This window comes from Pan paniscus, chromosome 1, assembly GCF_029289425.2.
Source record: "Pan paniscus chromosome 1, NHGRI_mPanPan1-v2.0_pri, whole genome shotgun sequence".
In the NCBI taxonomy this organism is placed as follows: Eukaryota; Metazoa; Chordata; class Mammalia; order Primates; family Hominidae; genus Pan; species Pan paniscus.
This window is the reverse complement of record NC_073249.2, coordinates 156123578-156136822: the sequence shown is the minus strand read 5'-3', so window position 1 is coordinate 156136822 and position 13245 is coordinate 156123578. Positions and strand designations below refer to the sequence as shown.

Here is a 13245-nt window from a genome sequence, read left to right as displayed (position 1 = left end):
CAAAAAAAAACAACCCCAGATTTGTTGATTGTTTTGAAGGGTTTTTTTTTTTTTTTTTTTTTTGTCTCTTTATCTCCTTTAGTTCCACTCTGATCTTGGTTATCTTTTGTCTTATTCTAGCTATGGTGTTTGTTTGCTATTGGTTCTCTAGTTATTTAGTTTTGTTGTTAGCTTCTTAATTTGAGATCTTCCTAGCTTTTTGATGTGGGCATTTAGTGATATAAATTTCCCTCTTAACACTGCTTTAGTTACATCCCAGAGATTTTGGTACACTGTCTCTCTGTTCTCATTTTTCAAAGAACTTCTTGATTTCTGCCTTAATTTCATTATTTACCCAAAAGTCTTTCAGGTGCAGGCTATTCCACTTCCATGTAATCATATGATTTTGAGTGGATTTCTTAGTCTTGATTTCTAATTTGATTGTGCTGCAGTCCAAGAGAATGTTTGTTATAATTTCATTTCTTTTGCATTTGTTGAGGAGTTTTTTACTTCCAAGTATGTGATCAATTTTAGAGTACCATGCCATATGATGAGGAGAAGAATCTATATTCTGTTGTTTTTAGGTGGAGAGTTCTGTAGATATCTATCAGGCCCATTTGAGCCTGTGCTGAGTTAAGGTCCTAAATACGTTTGTTAATTTTCTGTCTCAGTGATCTGTCTAATATTGTTAGTGGGGTGTTTAAGTCTCTCACTATTATTGTGTGGGAATCTAAGTTTCTTTGCAGGTCTCTAAAAACTTGCTTTATGAATCTGGGTACTCCTGTATTGGGTGCTCATATATTTAGGATAGTTAGATCTTCTTGTTGAATTGAACCCTTTACCATTATATAATGCCCTGTTTGTCTTTTTTGATCTTTGTTTGTTTGAAGTCTGTTTTGCCAGAAACTAGGATTGCAATTCCTGATTCTGATTTCCATTTGCTTTGTACATTATTTCTCCATCCATTTGTTTTTAGCGTATATTTGTCATTACATGTGAGATGGGTCCCTTGAAGACAGCTGATATGGTTTGTCTCTGTGTCCCCACCCAAATCTCATGTCAAATTGTAATTTCCAATGTTGGGGGAGGGACCTGGTAGGAAGTCATGGGATCATGGGGGTTGTTCTCTTGTTGTTCTCATGATAATGAGTGAGTTCTCATGAGATCTGGTTGTTTAAAAGTGTGTAGCACTTCTTCCTTTGCTCTCTCTCCTGCCACCATGTGAAGACGTTCCTTGCTTCCCCTTTGTCTTCTGCCATGATTGTAAGTTTTCCAAGGCTTCCCCAGCCACGCCTCCTGTACAACATGCAGAACTGTGAGTAAATTAGGCCTATTTTCTCCATAAATTACCCAGTCTCATATATGTCTTTATACCAGTGTGAGAATGGACTAATCCAACAGCATACAAGTGGGTCTTGGTTTTTTACCCAGGCTGCCATTCTGTGTCTTTTAATTGGGTCATTAAGCCCATGTATATTTTAGATTAGTATTGATATGTGTGGATTTGATTCTGTCATCATGATGTTAGCTGGTTATTTTGCAGACTTTTTAGTGTGGTTGCTTTATAGTGTCACTGGTCTGTGTACTTCAGTGTGTTTTTGTTATGCCTGGTAACAGTTTTTCCTTTCCATATTTAGTGCTTCCTCAGGAGCTCTTGTAAGGCAGGTCTAGAAGTAACAAATTCCCATATTCCCTCAGCATTTGCTTGTCTGAAAAGGATTTTATTTCTCCTTTGCTTATGAAGCTTAGTTTGTCCAGACATTAAATTCTGGGTTAGAATTTCCATCCTTTAAGAATGTTGAATACTGGCACCCAGTCTCTTCTGGCTTGTAGGTTTCAGCTAAGTGTTCCACTGTTAGTCTGATGGGCTTCTCTTGTAGGTGACCTGACCCTTCTCCCTAGGTGCCTTAAAATTTTTTCTTTCATTTAGACCTTGGAGAATCTGATGATTATGTGTCTTGAGAATGATCTTTTGAAGTATCTGACCGGGGTTCTTGGCATTTCCTGAATTTGAATGTTGGCCTCTCTAGTTAGGCTGGGGAAGTTTTCATGGATGATATCCTGAAATATATTTTCCAAGTTGGTTCCATTCTCAACATTTCTTCCAGGTACACCAATCAGTCATAGATTCAATCTTTGTACATAATCCTTTATTTCTCAGAGATTTTGTTCATTCCTTTTCATTCTTTTTCCCTCTATTATTGTTGCCTTTTATTTCAGAAAGCCAGCCTTCAAGCTCTGATATTATTTCCTCTGCTTGGTCTATTTGGTCATAGATTCAATCTTTGTACATAATCCTGTTATTTCTCAGAGATTTTGTTCATTCCTTTCCATTCTTTTTTCCTCTATTCTTGTTCCCTGTCTTTTGTTTCAGAAAGCCAGTCTTCAAGTTCTGAGATTATTTCCTCTGCTTGGTCTATTCTGCTATTAATTCTTGTGATAACATTATTATATTCCTGTAGTGTGTTTTTTCAGCTCTGTCAGGTCAGTTACAGAGCTTTACTGGATATTTTGTCTTTTCTTTACTGGATATTTTGTCTGTCAACTCCTGCAACGTTTTATCATGATTTTTAGTTTCCTTGCATTGGGTTTCAATGTACTCATGGAGCTCAATGAACTTCATTCCTATCCATATTCTGAATTTTATTTCCGTCATTTCAGCCATCTCAGCCTCTGCATAGTTCCAAACACTTGCTGGAGAGGTAATGTGGTCATTTGGAGGAAAGAAGGCACTCTGGCTTTTTGAGCATTTTTATGCTGATTCTTTCTCATCTTTGTGGGTTTATCTACCTTCAATCTTTGAGGTAACTTGTAGGGAGACCCCCTGAAACTATTGCTATGGAATAAAAGAGGAAATGCTCCTGATTATTGTAAATACAAAATCGCATGCAAGATTGTGTTAAGACGATGCCAGGTTGGACTGCCAGAATGAGCCAACAGCATGTGATGTGCTTCCCCCTGCAGAGAGCCTATGAACGGACGTGCAGTCAGGGAGGTTTCACATCACCAAGATTCCTATCCCAGAAAAGCAGATGTTTGTAGCTCTGGGGATGGAATGTGACCCTTGTGGAGAGCCTAGAAATGGATGCCTGAGGGGCGCCTGTTCATATGGATAAGATAAGGCTATAAACGCCTTCATCTTGCCATGGCTCTTCGAGGCCTCTTTAGGGTTAAGGCATACTCCCTTCTGAGAATTTCTGGTCTAACCGGTTGTCTAGCTTCACATCCTGTTTCTATGGATTGTTTGTAACCAGCTTTTGCTGCAACTGTTACTGCTGATTAATATCTTGCTAGTCATGGGTTATGAGAAGACTGTGTTTCTATTTTAAGACTCTGTTAGAAATTACTGATGCACACACTATATTGTAAATTCTTATCTCTGTATACTGTACTTCTGCATACAGATGTTATGTTAAAGAATTTCTTCATCCTCATGTGACCATCTCACCTCATAATCAAACAACCCTAAATCCCTCACTAACCTACCCCTGCCCTCACTAAACTACCCCTGCCCTCACTAAACTCAATAATAAATGCTGGTATATCCAGTGCATTGGCGGCATCACGGGACTAGAAGGTGGTGACCCCCCTGGACCCAGCTTTCACTATCTTGTGTGTGTCTATTATTTCTTGACCTGCCGATCCGCCTGGGAACAAAGAAAGAGCCCTGTTGCATTGTGGGCTGCTGGCCAGATCCTGCAATAGTTACTAATCTTTGAATGTTTTTTCTTTTATCCTATTTGATGACCTTGAGGGTGTGATTGTAGTATAAGGTGGATTCAGTTGTCTGGCTTCATTTCTGGGAAATTTTTAGTGGCCAATGCTCAGCCCCCAACTCCTGGGCTACATGCTGTAACTCTGGAGGACTTGTATTGGGTCCTGACTTTGTTGTCTGGCTCCTTGAGGTTTGGAGTCCACCGCTCGGGGTGGGGGTGGTGGCAAGATGCAGTAGCTGCAGCAGAGTGCTAGTGGATGCAGTGGTGGCTGGCTCCCTGTGGATGTTAATCACAGTGAGGGAGGCAAGGCAGCTTAGGAGGAAAGCGGAGGTCGGGGGGGCCTGCTGAAGACTGTGTGTGCTGTTGCATGGAAGTGGAGTTGGCTTGGACAAGGTGCTGGCCAATGCAGGTCTGGGTGCCTTCTCTGTGCTCTGCAAGCTGGAGTGATGGCTCAGGGAGGATACCTTGTTCTCTTCCCAGTGTTAGAGCAAGAGCAGGGCACTGGCTGAGGTGGGGTTTGCTGGCTCTGTTCCCATCAAGGCTCCCTCTGCAGTGGCAGTCTGGTGGGGTTGAGAGGTGTACTGTACTCACACATGCTGGTGGAGCAAGTAAAGCAAAACCTGCCCATGCAGACATGCATCAGTAAAGTGATGGGGGGAGTTGCCATGGGATTAGGGGAAGCTGCACTATGGGGAGGGAGCATGTGGGTTGGTATGCAGCCTTAGAAGCTGCCTCTCTGGAGCTCTTCACTGCTCAGGGATGGTCTGCTGGCACAGAAGCCATGGTGTGGATTCTCAGGGAACCCAAGACTGCCCTATAAGAAGTCATGGCCAGGCTGGGGCCCCTAGAGAGGTCAGCAGACCAAGGAGTGCTCAGGTTGAACCAGCCCCATCTGAGGTGCTCCACCACCCTTCAGAGGTCAAGTCTGTCAGTTCCCTTAGGGCTAAAGTCTCCTATGGCAGCAAGTTGAGCCTAGGGGGATGTTCTTCCCTGGCCCTTCTCCACTACAGCCACTCCCACCACCACACCGCAGCCACTCTGCGCTTCACATCAGCTCGCCTGCTGCCCCACCACTTCTCTAAGCAGCTCCTCCTGCCACCTCAATTGTCCATGATGGTCGAAGGGTTCCCTCCTGCCAGGAATCCAGAGGCCCATGACAAGAGTGGGTTGCTCCTTGCCAGTTCAACTAACCCATTCCCCCAGAGCTGTTGTGGTTCAATAATGAGCCCCAGTGTGCAGTAGCCCTTTCAAGGTTCTCAGTTTTTTACCCTTTAGATCAACTTCTGTGTCTTCCCTCTCTCCACTCTCAGCGCCTTCCCTCTGAAGATCTGTTAAAAGCACGCCAGTATTCTCAATCCCTCTGTGGGAGCCACTCCACTTGTCTGCATCTAGTCAGTCTTCTTGCCCCCCCATCCCAGTTTCCAAGCCAGTTAATTTTGTCTCAACCTCTCTGCACCCAGGTCACTGGACTGTTAGTTACTGTTGGCCATGGGGCTCCCTCAAGTAGAAGCTGCAGCTGGCAAACAGGCTACACCCTTCCTGGACCAGTCTTGTGGAGGGAGGTACTCGCAGCTCCTGTGGCATCCCTGAAACCCACATCTCACCCTACTCAGTGTTCAGAGAGTGGGGGCTCCTATCCAACTCATGCTCTGGCTACAGATCTCAGCTTGATATTCCTGAGCTGTGTGCTTGAACCCTGGGAGGTTGGGATTGGCTTTGTCCTCTGGCCCCTCAGAGTTGAGCCCTGGCTGTGCTGAGGTGACCATAGTGTCCCAGGCCACTGGCAAAGTACCCAGGTGGGGCAGTGGAGGCTGTGCTGTGTGCATGCTCTCATGGGAGTGGCCAGGCAGGGGTCTTGGGAGGGGCCAGCAGACAGCGGGGTGTGCAGATCAGACATGCCCAAGTCCATCAGGAAAGACCACCCTTCTCTCTCCCAGCCTGGCCGTCAGCAGGAGCTAGAGCAACTGGGAGCAAGATGGAAAGCCTTGGGGAATAGGCATCTATGGTCGCATTTTGCTGTAGCTTCCCTGCATGCAAAACCTTCTGAGCTCCAAGCAGGCTTGAGCTTTGGGTTTGCCTACTCTTCAGGCAGTTTCTCTTGCAAATTCAGATGTCTATGGGGTCATGAGATCTCTTGTAGCTAGGATCCCAGAGGTCCACGGCAGGAGCGTGTTTCCCTGCAGTTTCTTTTCTCATCCCTTCCTTAGGTTCCCTTCAAGGCCAGGAGCTGCGCCCGCACTCAGCAACTCTGTGCAGGGTTCCAGGCTTTTGCCCTGTTCTACCACAGTAGACTTTCAGTATATTTTTTTTCTCAAAAGATCTGTTTGAAGTGTGATAGTTTACTTGATATTTTGGTATCTCTCAGTCGGCGAAGTGCTTCCCATCTGCATCTGGTAGGCTATCTTGTCTCCTCCCATTATTTTCTTTTATCTTACAACAACTTTGTATGTGTATTGACCACAGTCTTTTGTTCTTGTTTCAGTGAGATGGGTTTTTCACAGTTTCAGAAGAGGAGTGTAGGCCTTCAGAGCATTCCTGCTGTGAAATGAAATAAAATACTGGGGCCCCCAAATCACTAGACTAAAAAGAAAAGTCAAGCTTGGAATCCCTTAAGGCAAACTTGCCCCCCATTCTATTCAAAGTCACCCCTCTGCTCACTGAGATAAATGCGTATGTGATTGCCTCCTTTGGAGAGGCTAATCAGAAATTCAAAAGAATACAACCATTTGTCTCTTATCTATCTATGACCTGGAAGCCCCCTCCCCACTTGGAGTTGTCCCACCTTTTGGACCCAACCAATGTTCATTTTATATATGTTGATTAATGTCTCATGTATCCCTAAAATGTATGAAACCAAGCTGTGCTCTGACAACCTTGGGCACATGTTGTCAAGACCTCCTAAGGCTGTGGGTGCGCATTCTCAACCTTAGCAAAATAAACTTTCTAAATTAACCGAGACCTGTCTCAAATATCTGGGGTTCACATTGCTTCACAGATGTAGAGGTCTCTTTTCTTATTGTTGAGAAGTGGTTAGATATATGATCTCCTCGTGCCACTGCACTCCAGCCTGGGCGACAGAGTGAGACTCTGTCTCAAAAAAAAAATAAAAATTATATATATCTCCTTCTTTCTGTGACCTGCTTTCTCTGTTCTCTTCCCCTACTTTTATCTGGATCTTTTCTTTGGTCCTACATGTCTCTATCCTGCTAAATTTAAATTCTACTCATAGTAGATTCTTCTCAATTCTGGTCTTTGACCTAAAAAGGAACTATTATATTTCAAGTTTTCATATGATACAAACTGACTTGCACCATCTGACTTTTGCTGTACTTTTGCACTTGCAAATTACAGCCCATGAAACCAGTTCCAGTTTTGGTGCTGTTTTAAGAATGGCTCACTGAACTTTCCAAAATAGATGTCTCCATTTTAAGTCCTTGAGCAATTCAATTTTAGGGTCCTGCAGCTTTCCCAGCTATCAGTAATCCTTTTACCTACTCCCTGCTTCACCCTTCACAGTTACCACTACTATGTGAAATTTATTCTAGTTAATTTGACCTCAATTTCTCACATTTTAGAGTTCATGGAGATACTTTGTTGTTCACTTTTGTTGTAGATTTTGGCAGCATGTTTTGTATTCCAGTTGCATTGCCTGCTTTGTAGGGGAAATTGGAAAAGTCAAAAACTGTGCTGCATTCTAAAATCTTTCTTTGAACTCTTCCCTACATTTCTTCCTAATAATTTTAAAGATTTGCCTTTCTGTATGTAATTATTTATTCCAGCTGACTTTTATTTTCAAGTAAGATATTAAGTAATGCTTTGACCTTATTTTTCCCATTTATGACATTTCCCCCCACATATATGCATCTTTCCCTCCTCTTAATTGTAATCTTGTATCTCTTACAAGTGTTCATAGAAACTTGATTCTGTTTGAGTATCTCTATTCTGTATTTCTATCCTTTTACCAAGGCAACTTGGTATAATTATGGTAATTATACCAAGTAATTATAATTATGGTGCAATTACCATAGTAATTATATTTCTTGATATTTTATAATTCTGCTACCTCCTCCCTGTTCATTGTCTTGTTCAAAATTTTTTGTCTGTTTTTGGCTTTCTCTCATCTTATCATTTTATTATCAGCATGATAATTTTGCTAAAAATATTGTGATTTTAGAAAGATTTGACTTTTTTAACATATCAATTTTTTGTACCTATGCATATAGATCACCATTTATTTATGGTGACTTTTATATACTCCATAAAAGCTTTATAACTTTCTCCATTAATAAATTACAGGTATTTTCTTAGATTCTATTCAATCTTTAATAGTGGTGGGACAAATACCACTCTTATGTTGCTGCTATTACTAAGGAGTATTCTTTCAAATTTTAAAATAAAATACGATGTTTGTTCTGTATTTTTGGAATTCTTTTTCTCAGGTAATGAAAGATACTTCTATTCCAAGTTTAACATGAGTTTTATCATGAGTAAGTATTTAATTTTATTGAAGGCCTTTGGCATTTTACATCACGTGTTTTATTTTATTTTAAACTGTTAATGTAATAAGTATGTTACCAGGTTTTCTCCCCAATATTAAACCATTCTTGTATTACTGGGTTAAATCCACCCTGCGTGTGATGCATATATCATGATTTATACATCACATGACACAAATTCAGAAATAAGACTTTTGGCAATTGGCTTCTGTCTTTCACAAATGTTTTCAAACGATGGTGGAACAAAGTACTTGTCTTCATTAAGGAATGAGTGGCATAGAAAAGAGGGCAAGGAAAAATGGAATATTAGTGAATAGCTCTTCTTTGGGAAACAGAGAGGTGGAAAGTGGATCCCCACATCTTAGTATTCTCCAAGCCTACTCTTACCAGACCACTGCTGTTGTAGAAATCACAACTGGCCACTGAACCAAGACACCAGATCATCTCCAGGACTGAGACAGATCTGTATCATGCAGCTGGGTCCTAGAACTTCCAGCTGACTAGCTCCATAGGCTCAAACCAAATATTTCATTAGCCTTATAATAAAGAAATAAACGAATATATGAGATGCATTTTTTTGCATTCTTTCTACTCCATATACAGTTTTGCTAAGAGAGGTGCTCTCTGCCAGTAGGCCTGAAATTTAAATGAATTGAACCTCATAATTTGGAGCCTTGATGAAATGGAAATGTTGACTTATTTCAGAATCCAACTTGAAGCCAGGACAATTTAAGATACAGCCTTGAAGCTGAGAATATTGAAGTGCTAGCTCTTTCCAAGAAATCTTATTTAAATGTTCTCTCTTAGTCATAGAAGTGAACCTCAGAAAAAACTGGTTTAAGAGGTAGTTTATTTCCTCCTGAGGCTATTTTTTCAAATTTACTCAAAGGAGCAACCATTAAGATGAAGCAAATGCCAGCACTTTGGGAGGCCGAGGCGGGCGGATCACGAGGTCAGGAGATCGAGACCATCCTGGCTAACACAGTGAAACCCCGTCTCTACTAAAAATACACACACACAAAAAAAAAACAAAATTACCTAGGCATGGTGGCGGGTGCCTGTAGTCCCAGCTACTCAGGAGGCTGAGGCAGGAGAATGGCGTGAACCTGGGAGGTGGAGCTTGCAGTGAGCCTAGATTGCGCTGCTGCACTCCAGCCTGGGCGACAAAGTGAGACTCCATCTCAAAAAAAAAAAAAAAAAAAAGATGAAGCAAATGGGGCAAAGAGGCCCACAAGTAAATACTAATGACTAAAACTTTTAGTCTAAAAGAGTGCTTCTCAAACTATCTGTGTGAAGGACTCATCTCCCCCACCGCTTCATTGCAGACCAATTCTTTGTAAAATACAATGAAAATAAATTACTATGAAAATGACATATAAAAGAAAAATAAAGACATAAAAATAAACCCATTTTTAATTATCATATGTAACAGATAGAATTTACTCTTTCAAAATGCTATAACAATTTCTCAATTTTATTATCTATTTCTGTTCTTGTCATGGAACAATTAAAAAACTGTTCACTGGCTGTCACTGGTCCTTGGGCCACACTGAGTAGCACTGCTCTGAAGACTGTACATCTCTAGATAAGATCTTTGGCTGTCGTTACTTGCTCACTGACATGACTAGAAACCAATAGAAATTTCTCTATGTCAAAAATAATATGCCCATCTAGACACAGCTTGTGACTGTTTAACTTCTAAAACAATCCCCTTGGCCCACCTCCAAACTCACGTCAACATCAAGTTTATTGGAAAACCATGCAACACCTAGGTATTAATACATCCTCTTTAACATTCATCTCAGCTGTGATCAAATAGACACAGAAGAATCTCCCAGAGTACAAAACCAGAGAGAAGTGAGGAAGACAGAGTCTTGGCAGAAAGCATCACCCTGTGCATATATCAAGTTGACTAAAGTGGAAGTATTTCCTCTGCTTGGATAAAGAATCCTTATGATTATTGTACCTTGGGACTTAATATGCACTGTAGATGATTGGTTTTCTTAATTTTTTTTTTTAAATAAGAAGGGTTATTGTAGTAATCCTATTTACTCTACATTCTATATAAGTAGAATTCTTTGAAGGGGCATTTATGGGAAAGGTTTTCTTTTAAAATTAGACAGACATTCCCCTTCCTTCTTCTTCCTGCCTTGAACATTGATTAGATGTCTGGAGCTGCAATAACCATTTTTCAGACATGAGATACAAATCATGAAATAGATCTTGGAAACTGCAGTAACCCATTTTCCAGGCATGAAATCCAAACATGAAAATGAAAGAGTAGGAAAACTAAGACCCTGAGACATTATGGCTTTGTTGAGGAATTAACCAATGTTAGCCATTGTGGAACCCTGGATTTTCTAATATGAAAAAAGTTCACATTAAGCTGTATCTAACATTCTACTTATTACATATTTAACATTATCTTTTGTCTTCTTCTGTAGCTGTTGTAAAGTTGGCTATCAGTTTTAGTTATTGCTCATTTGTGGATGATGTCTGTTTTTTTCTTTAATGTTTTTCAGTTTCACTACACTGTGTCTCAGTCTGGATTTCATTTTATTTATCCTGCCTGATCTAATGTGCATTTTCAACCTGAGAATTTATGTCTACTATAAATTTGGAGAAGTTTCTGTCATTTCTCTTGAATATTGATTCTCATTCTCTGCAAGCAAGTTTTTCTCTATGCTTTTTTTTTTCTCCAAAAAACACTACTAAAATTGTCTCTGTTCTCTGAAAAAATTTTTTCTGTCTTACACTCTGGTTTTACATGCATGAAACATTTTTGTCTTCTTAATTGCACTGGAATCTCTAGATTTGAAGAAACTGTTTTTTAAACTTGTTCATATGCCTTGCTAAGACATGGTACAATGACTGCCACACCTTGATGCCTGATTAGTATTAGAATTATTTTAGTTTGCTCTGTCATGTTTCAAAACAACAGACTCATTTTATTTTCATGTCCCTGGGCATTTCTCTCCTTAAACAGTTAAATAATTTAAAAGATTGTAATACTCCAAATTAAATAAATATATATTTTGTATAAAAATAATTTCATTTAAAGAGTTTATAAAATAAAGATAATGGCTTCTTCCATTTCAATTATTATCAAGAGTTATACATGGAGAGGAATAAAAATCCTCAGTGAAAATGAAAATGAATTCGAATGACATTAATAGAATCAAATCGCTAGTAACATTACCTTAAGCAAGATTGATTTAAAATGTAATATAAAGTCATTAAGAAGTATATTCTTCTATGCACATTTTCCCAGTGAGGATAAATATTGTTTTAAATGAGATAAATTAACTGAATATGTATTCTTGCTGCATCATTTCAACTAAGCATGAGATCTGACATTCCTGTGGGATTCTGTCTTTCCAGAGTTGGTTGTCTTATGTGTCTAGCCTTACGGATATTTGGTTACAAGGAATGGGAAACAACTCAAGTCAAATTAAACAAAAATAGAAGGCATCAAATGCAAGTAAGATTTACGTTTTATATTTTTCTTTGTTGGTCTGGTTAGATGTATATTAATTTATTCACTTTTTTAGGAATCAGAGTCTGGTTACTTTAATTTTCTTCATTGTTTTCATTTTCAGTTTTATTCACTTTTGCTCTTCATTGCTTATTTTCTTCTGTTTACTTTGGGTTTATATTAACTCCTTTTATGGTTTCTTAGTGGAAGCACATATCATTGAGATGAGACCCTTCCTATTTTTAATTTCAGAATTGAATGCTATAACTGCCTCCAGTACTGCTTTGGCCGTCTCTCATAGATTGTTATTACTGAGTTTTATTCTCATTTGTTTCAAAATGTTTTCTAGTTTTCTTCCTAATTCCTCCTTGAAACATGGTGTGTCTTATTTAAAAGAGTGTTATTTAATTTATAATTATCTGAAAGTTTTCCAGCTATCTTTCTTTTATTGATTTCTAGTTTAATTCCATTATGATCATAGGTCATATTTTATAAGATTTAAATCCTTCTATTTTGTTAAGCTTTGATTTTTTCCCCCAAAATATGATCTACCATGGTGAATAGTCTATGTGTACTTGCAAAGAATGTGTACTCAGATGCTTTTGGGTGGCAGTTAAGTCAGAGTAGTTTTTAGTGTTATTCAGATGTTCCATATCCTTTCTGATTTTTGCATCTTTCTGTTTTATCAATTTATTTAGAGAAAAATGCTGAAGTCCTCAACTTTAAGTGTAGACTTACCTATTTCTCCTTCCCTTCTTTTAGTCTGCATCATGTATTTTGAAGCCCTACTGTTAGGTACATAAGCATGTCTTTTTGGTGAATTGAGCCCTTTATCAATAGGTAACACCCTTCTTTATCTCTAGTACTATTCTTTGTTTTGAATTTTGAATTATTAGGTATTAACATAGTTACTCTTTTCTTTTAATTAATGTATGCATGCTATGTCTCTTAATTAATGTATGCATGCTTTGTCTTTTAATACATTTTTACTTGTAAACCAATCTAAATGTTTATATTTAAAAGTATGTTTCTTATAGACATGATTATGGTTATTCATTTTAATATGATCTGATGAAGTATGGCTTTAATTTTTGTGTTTTGATAATATACATAGACAGTAAGTATTTTTATGGTTTGGTTAATATCTATCATGTTGGTAGTTTTTCTTTTTCTGTTTTTTTCCTTCTGTTTTAGATTACATCTTAACGAGTATTTTTTATTATATTTTATCTCTATTATTGGCTTATTATTTCTACCCTCATTTTAATTTATTTTAATTCTTGACCTTGGGCTTGCAATATACATCTTTAATTAATCAAAGCCTATCTTCAAATAGTATTATTCCACTTCAAACATGGTATGGGAATTTATGACTGTGTACTCACAATATCTCTAGTCTATGTTTTTTGGCTATTGTTTTATGTTTTAGTTTCACTTCTGTGCCCAACCCACAAATCATTGCCTATTTTAAGAGTAGAAAATGGGCCGGGTACGGTAGCTCACGCCTGTAATCCCAGCACTTTGGGAGGCTGAGGCGGGCAGATCACGAGGTCAGGAGATCAAGACCATCCTGGCTAAC

At 38.9% G+C, this 13245-nt stretch overlaps 1 pseudogene; it reads left to right on the top strand.

Annotated features, from left to right (window-relative positions):
- The window catches only part of LOC100967537 (cysteine and histidine-rich domain-containing protein 1-like), a 244316-nt pseudogene that overhangs the window by 206226 nt on the left and 24845 nt on the right, over nt 1-13245 (top strand).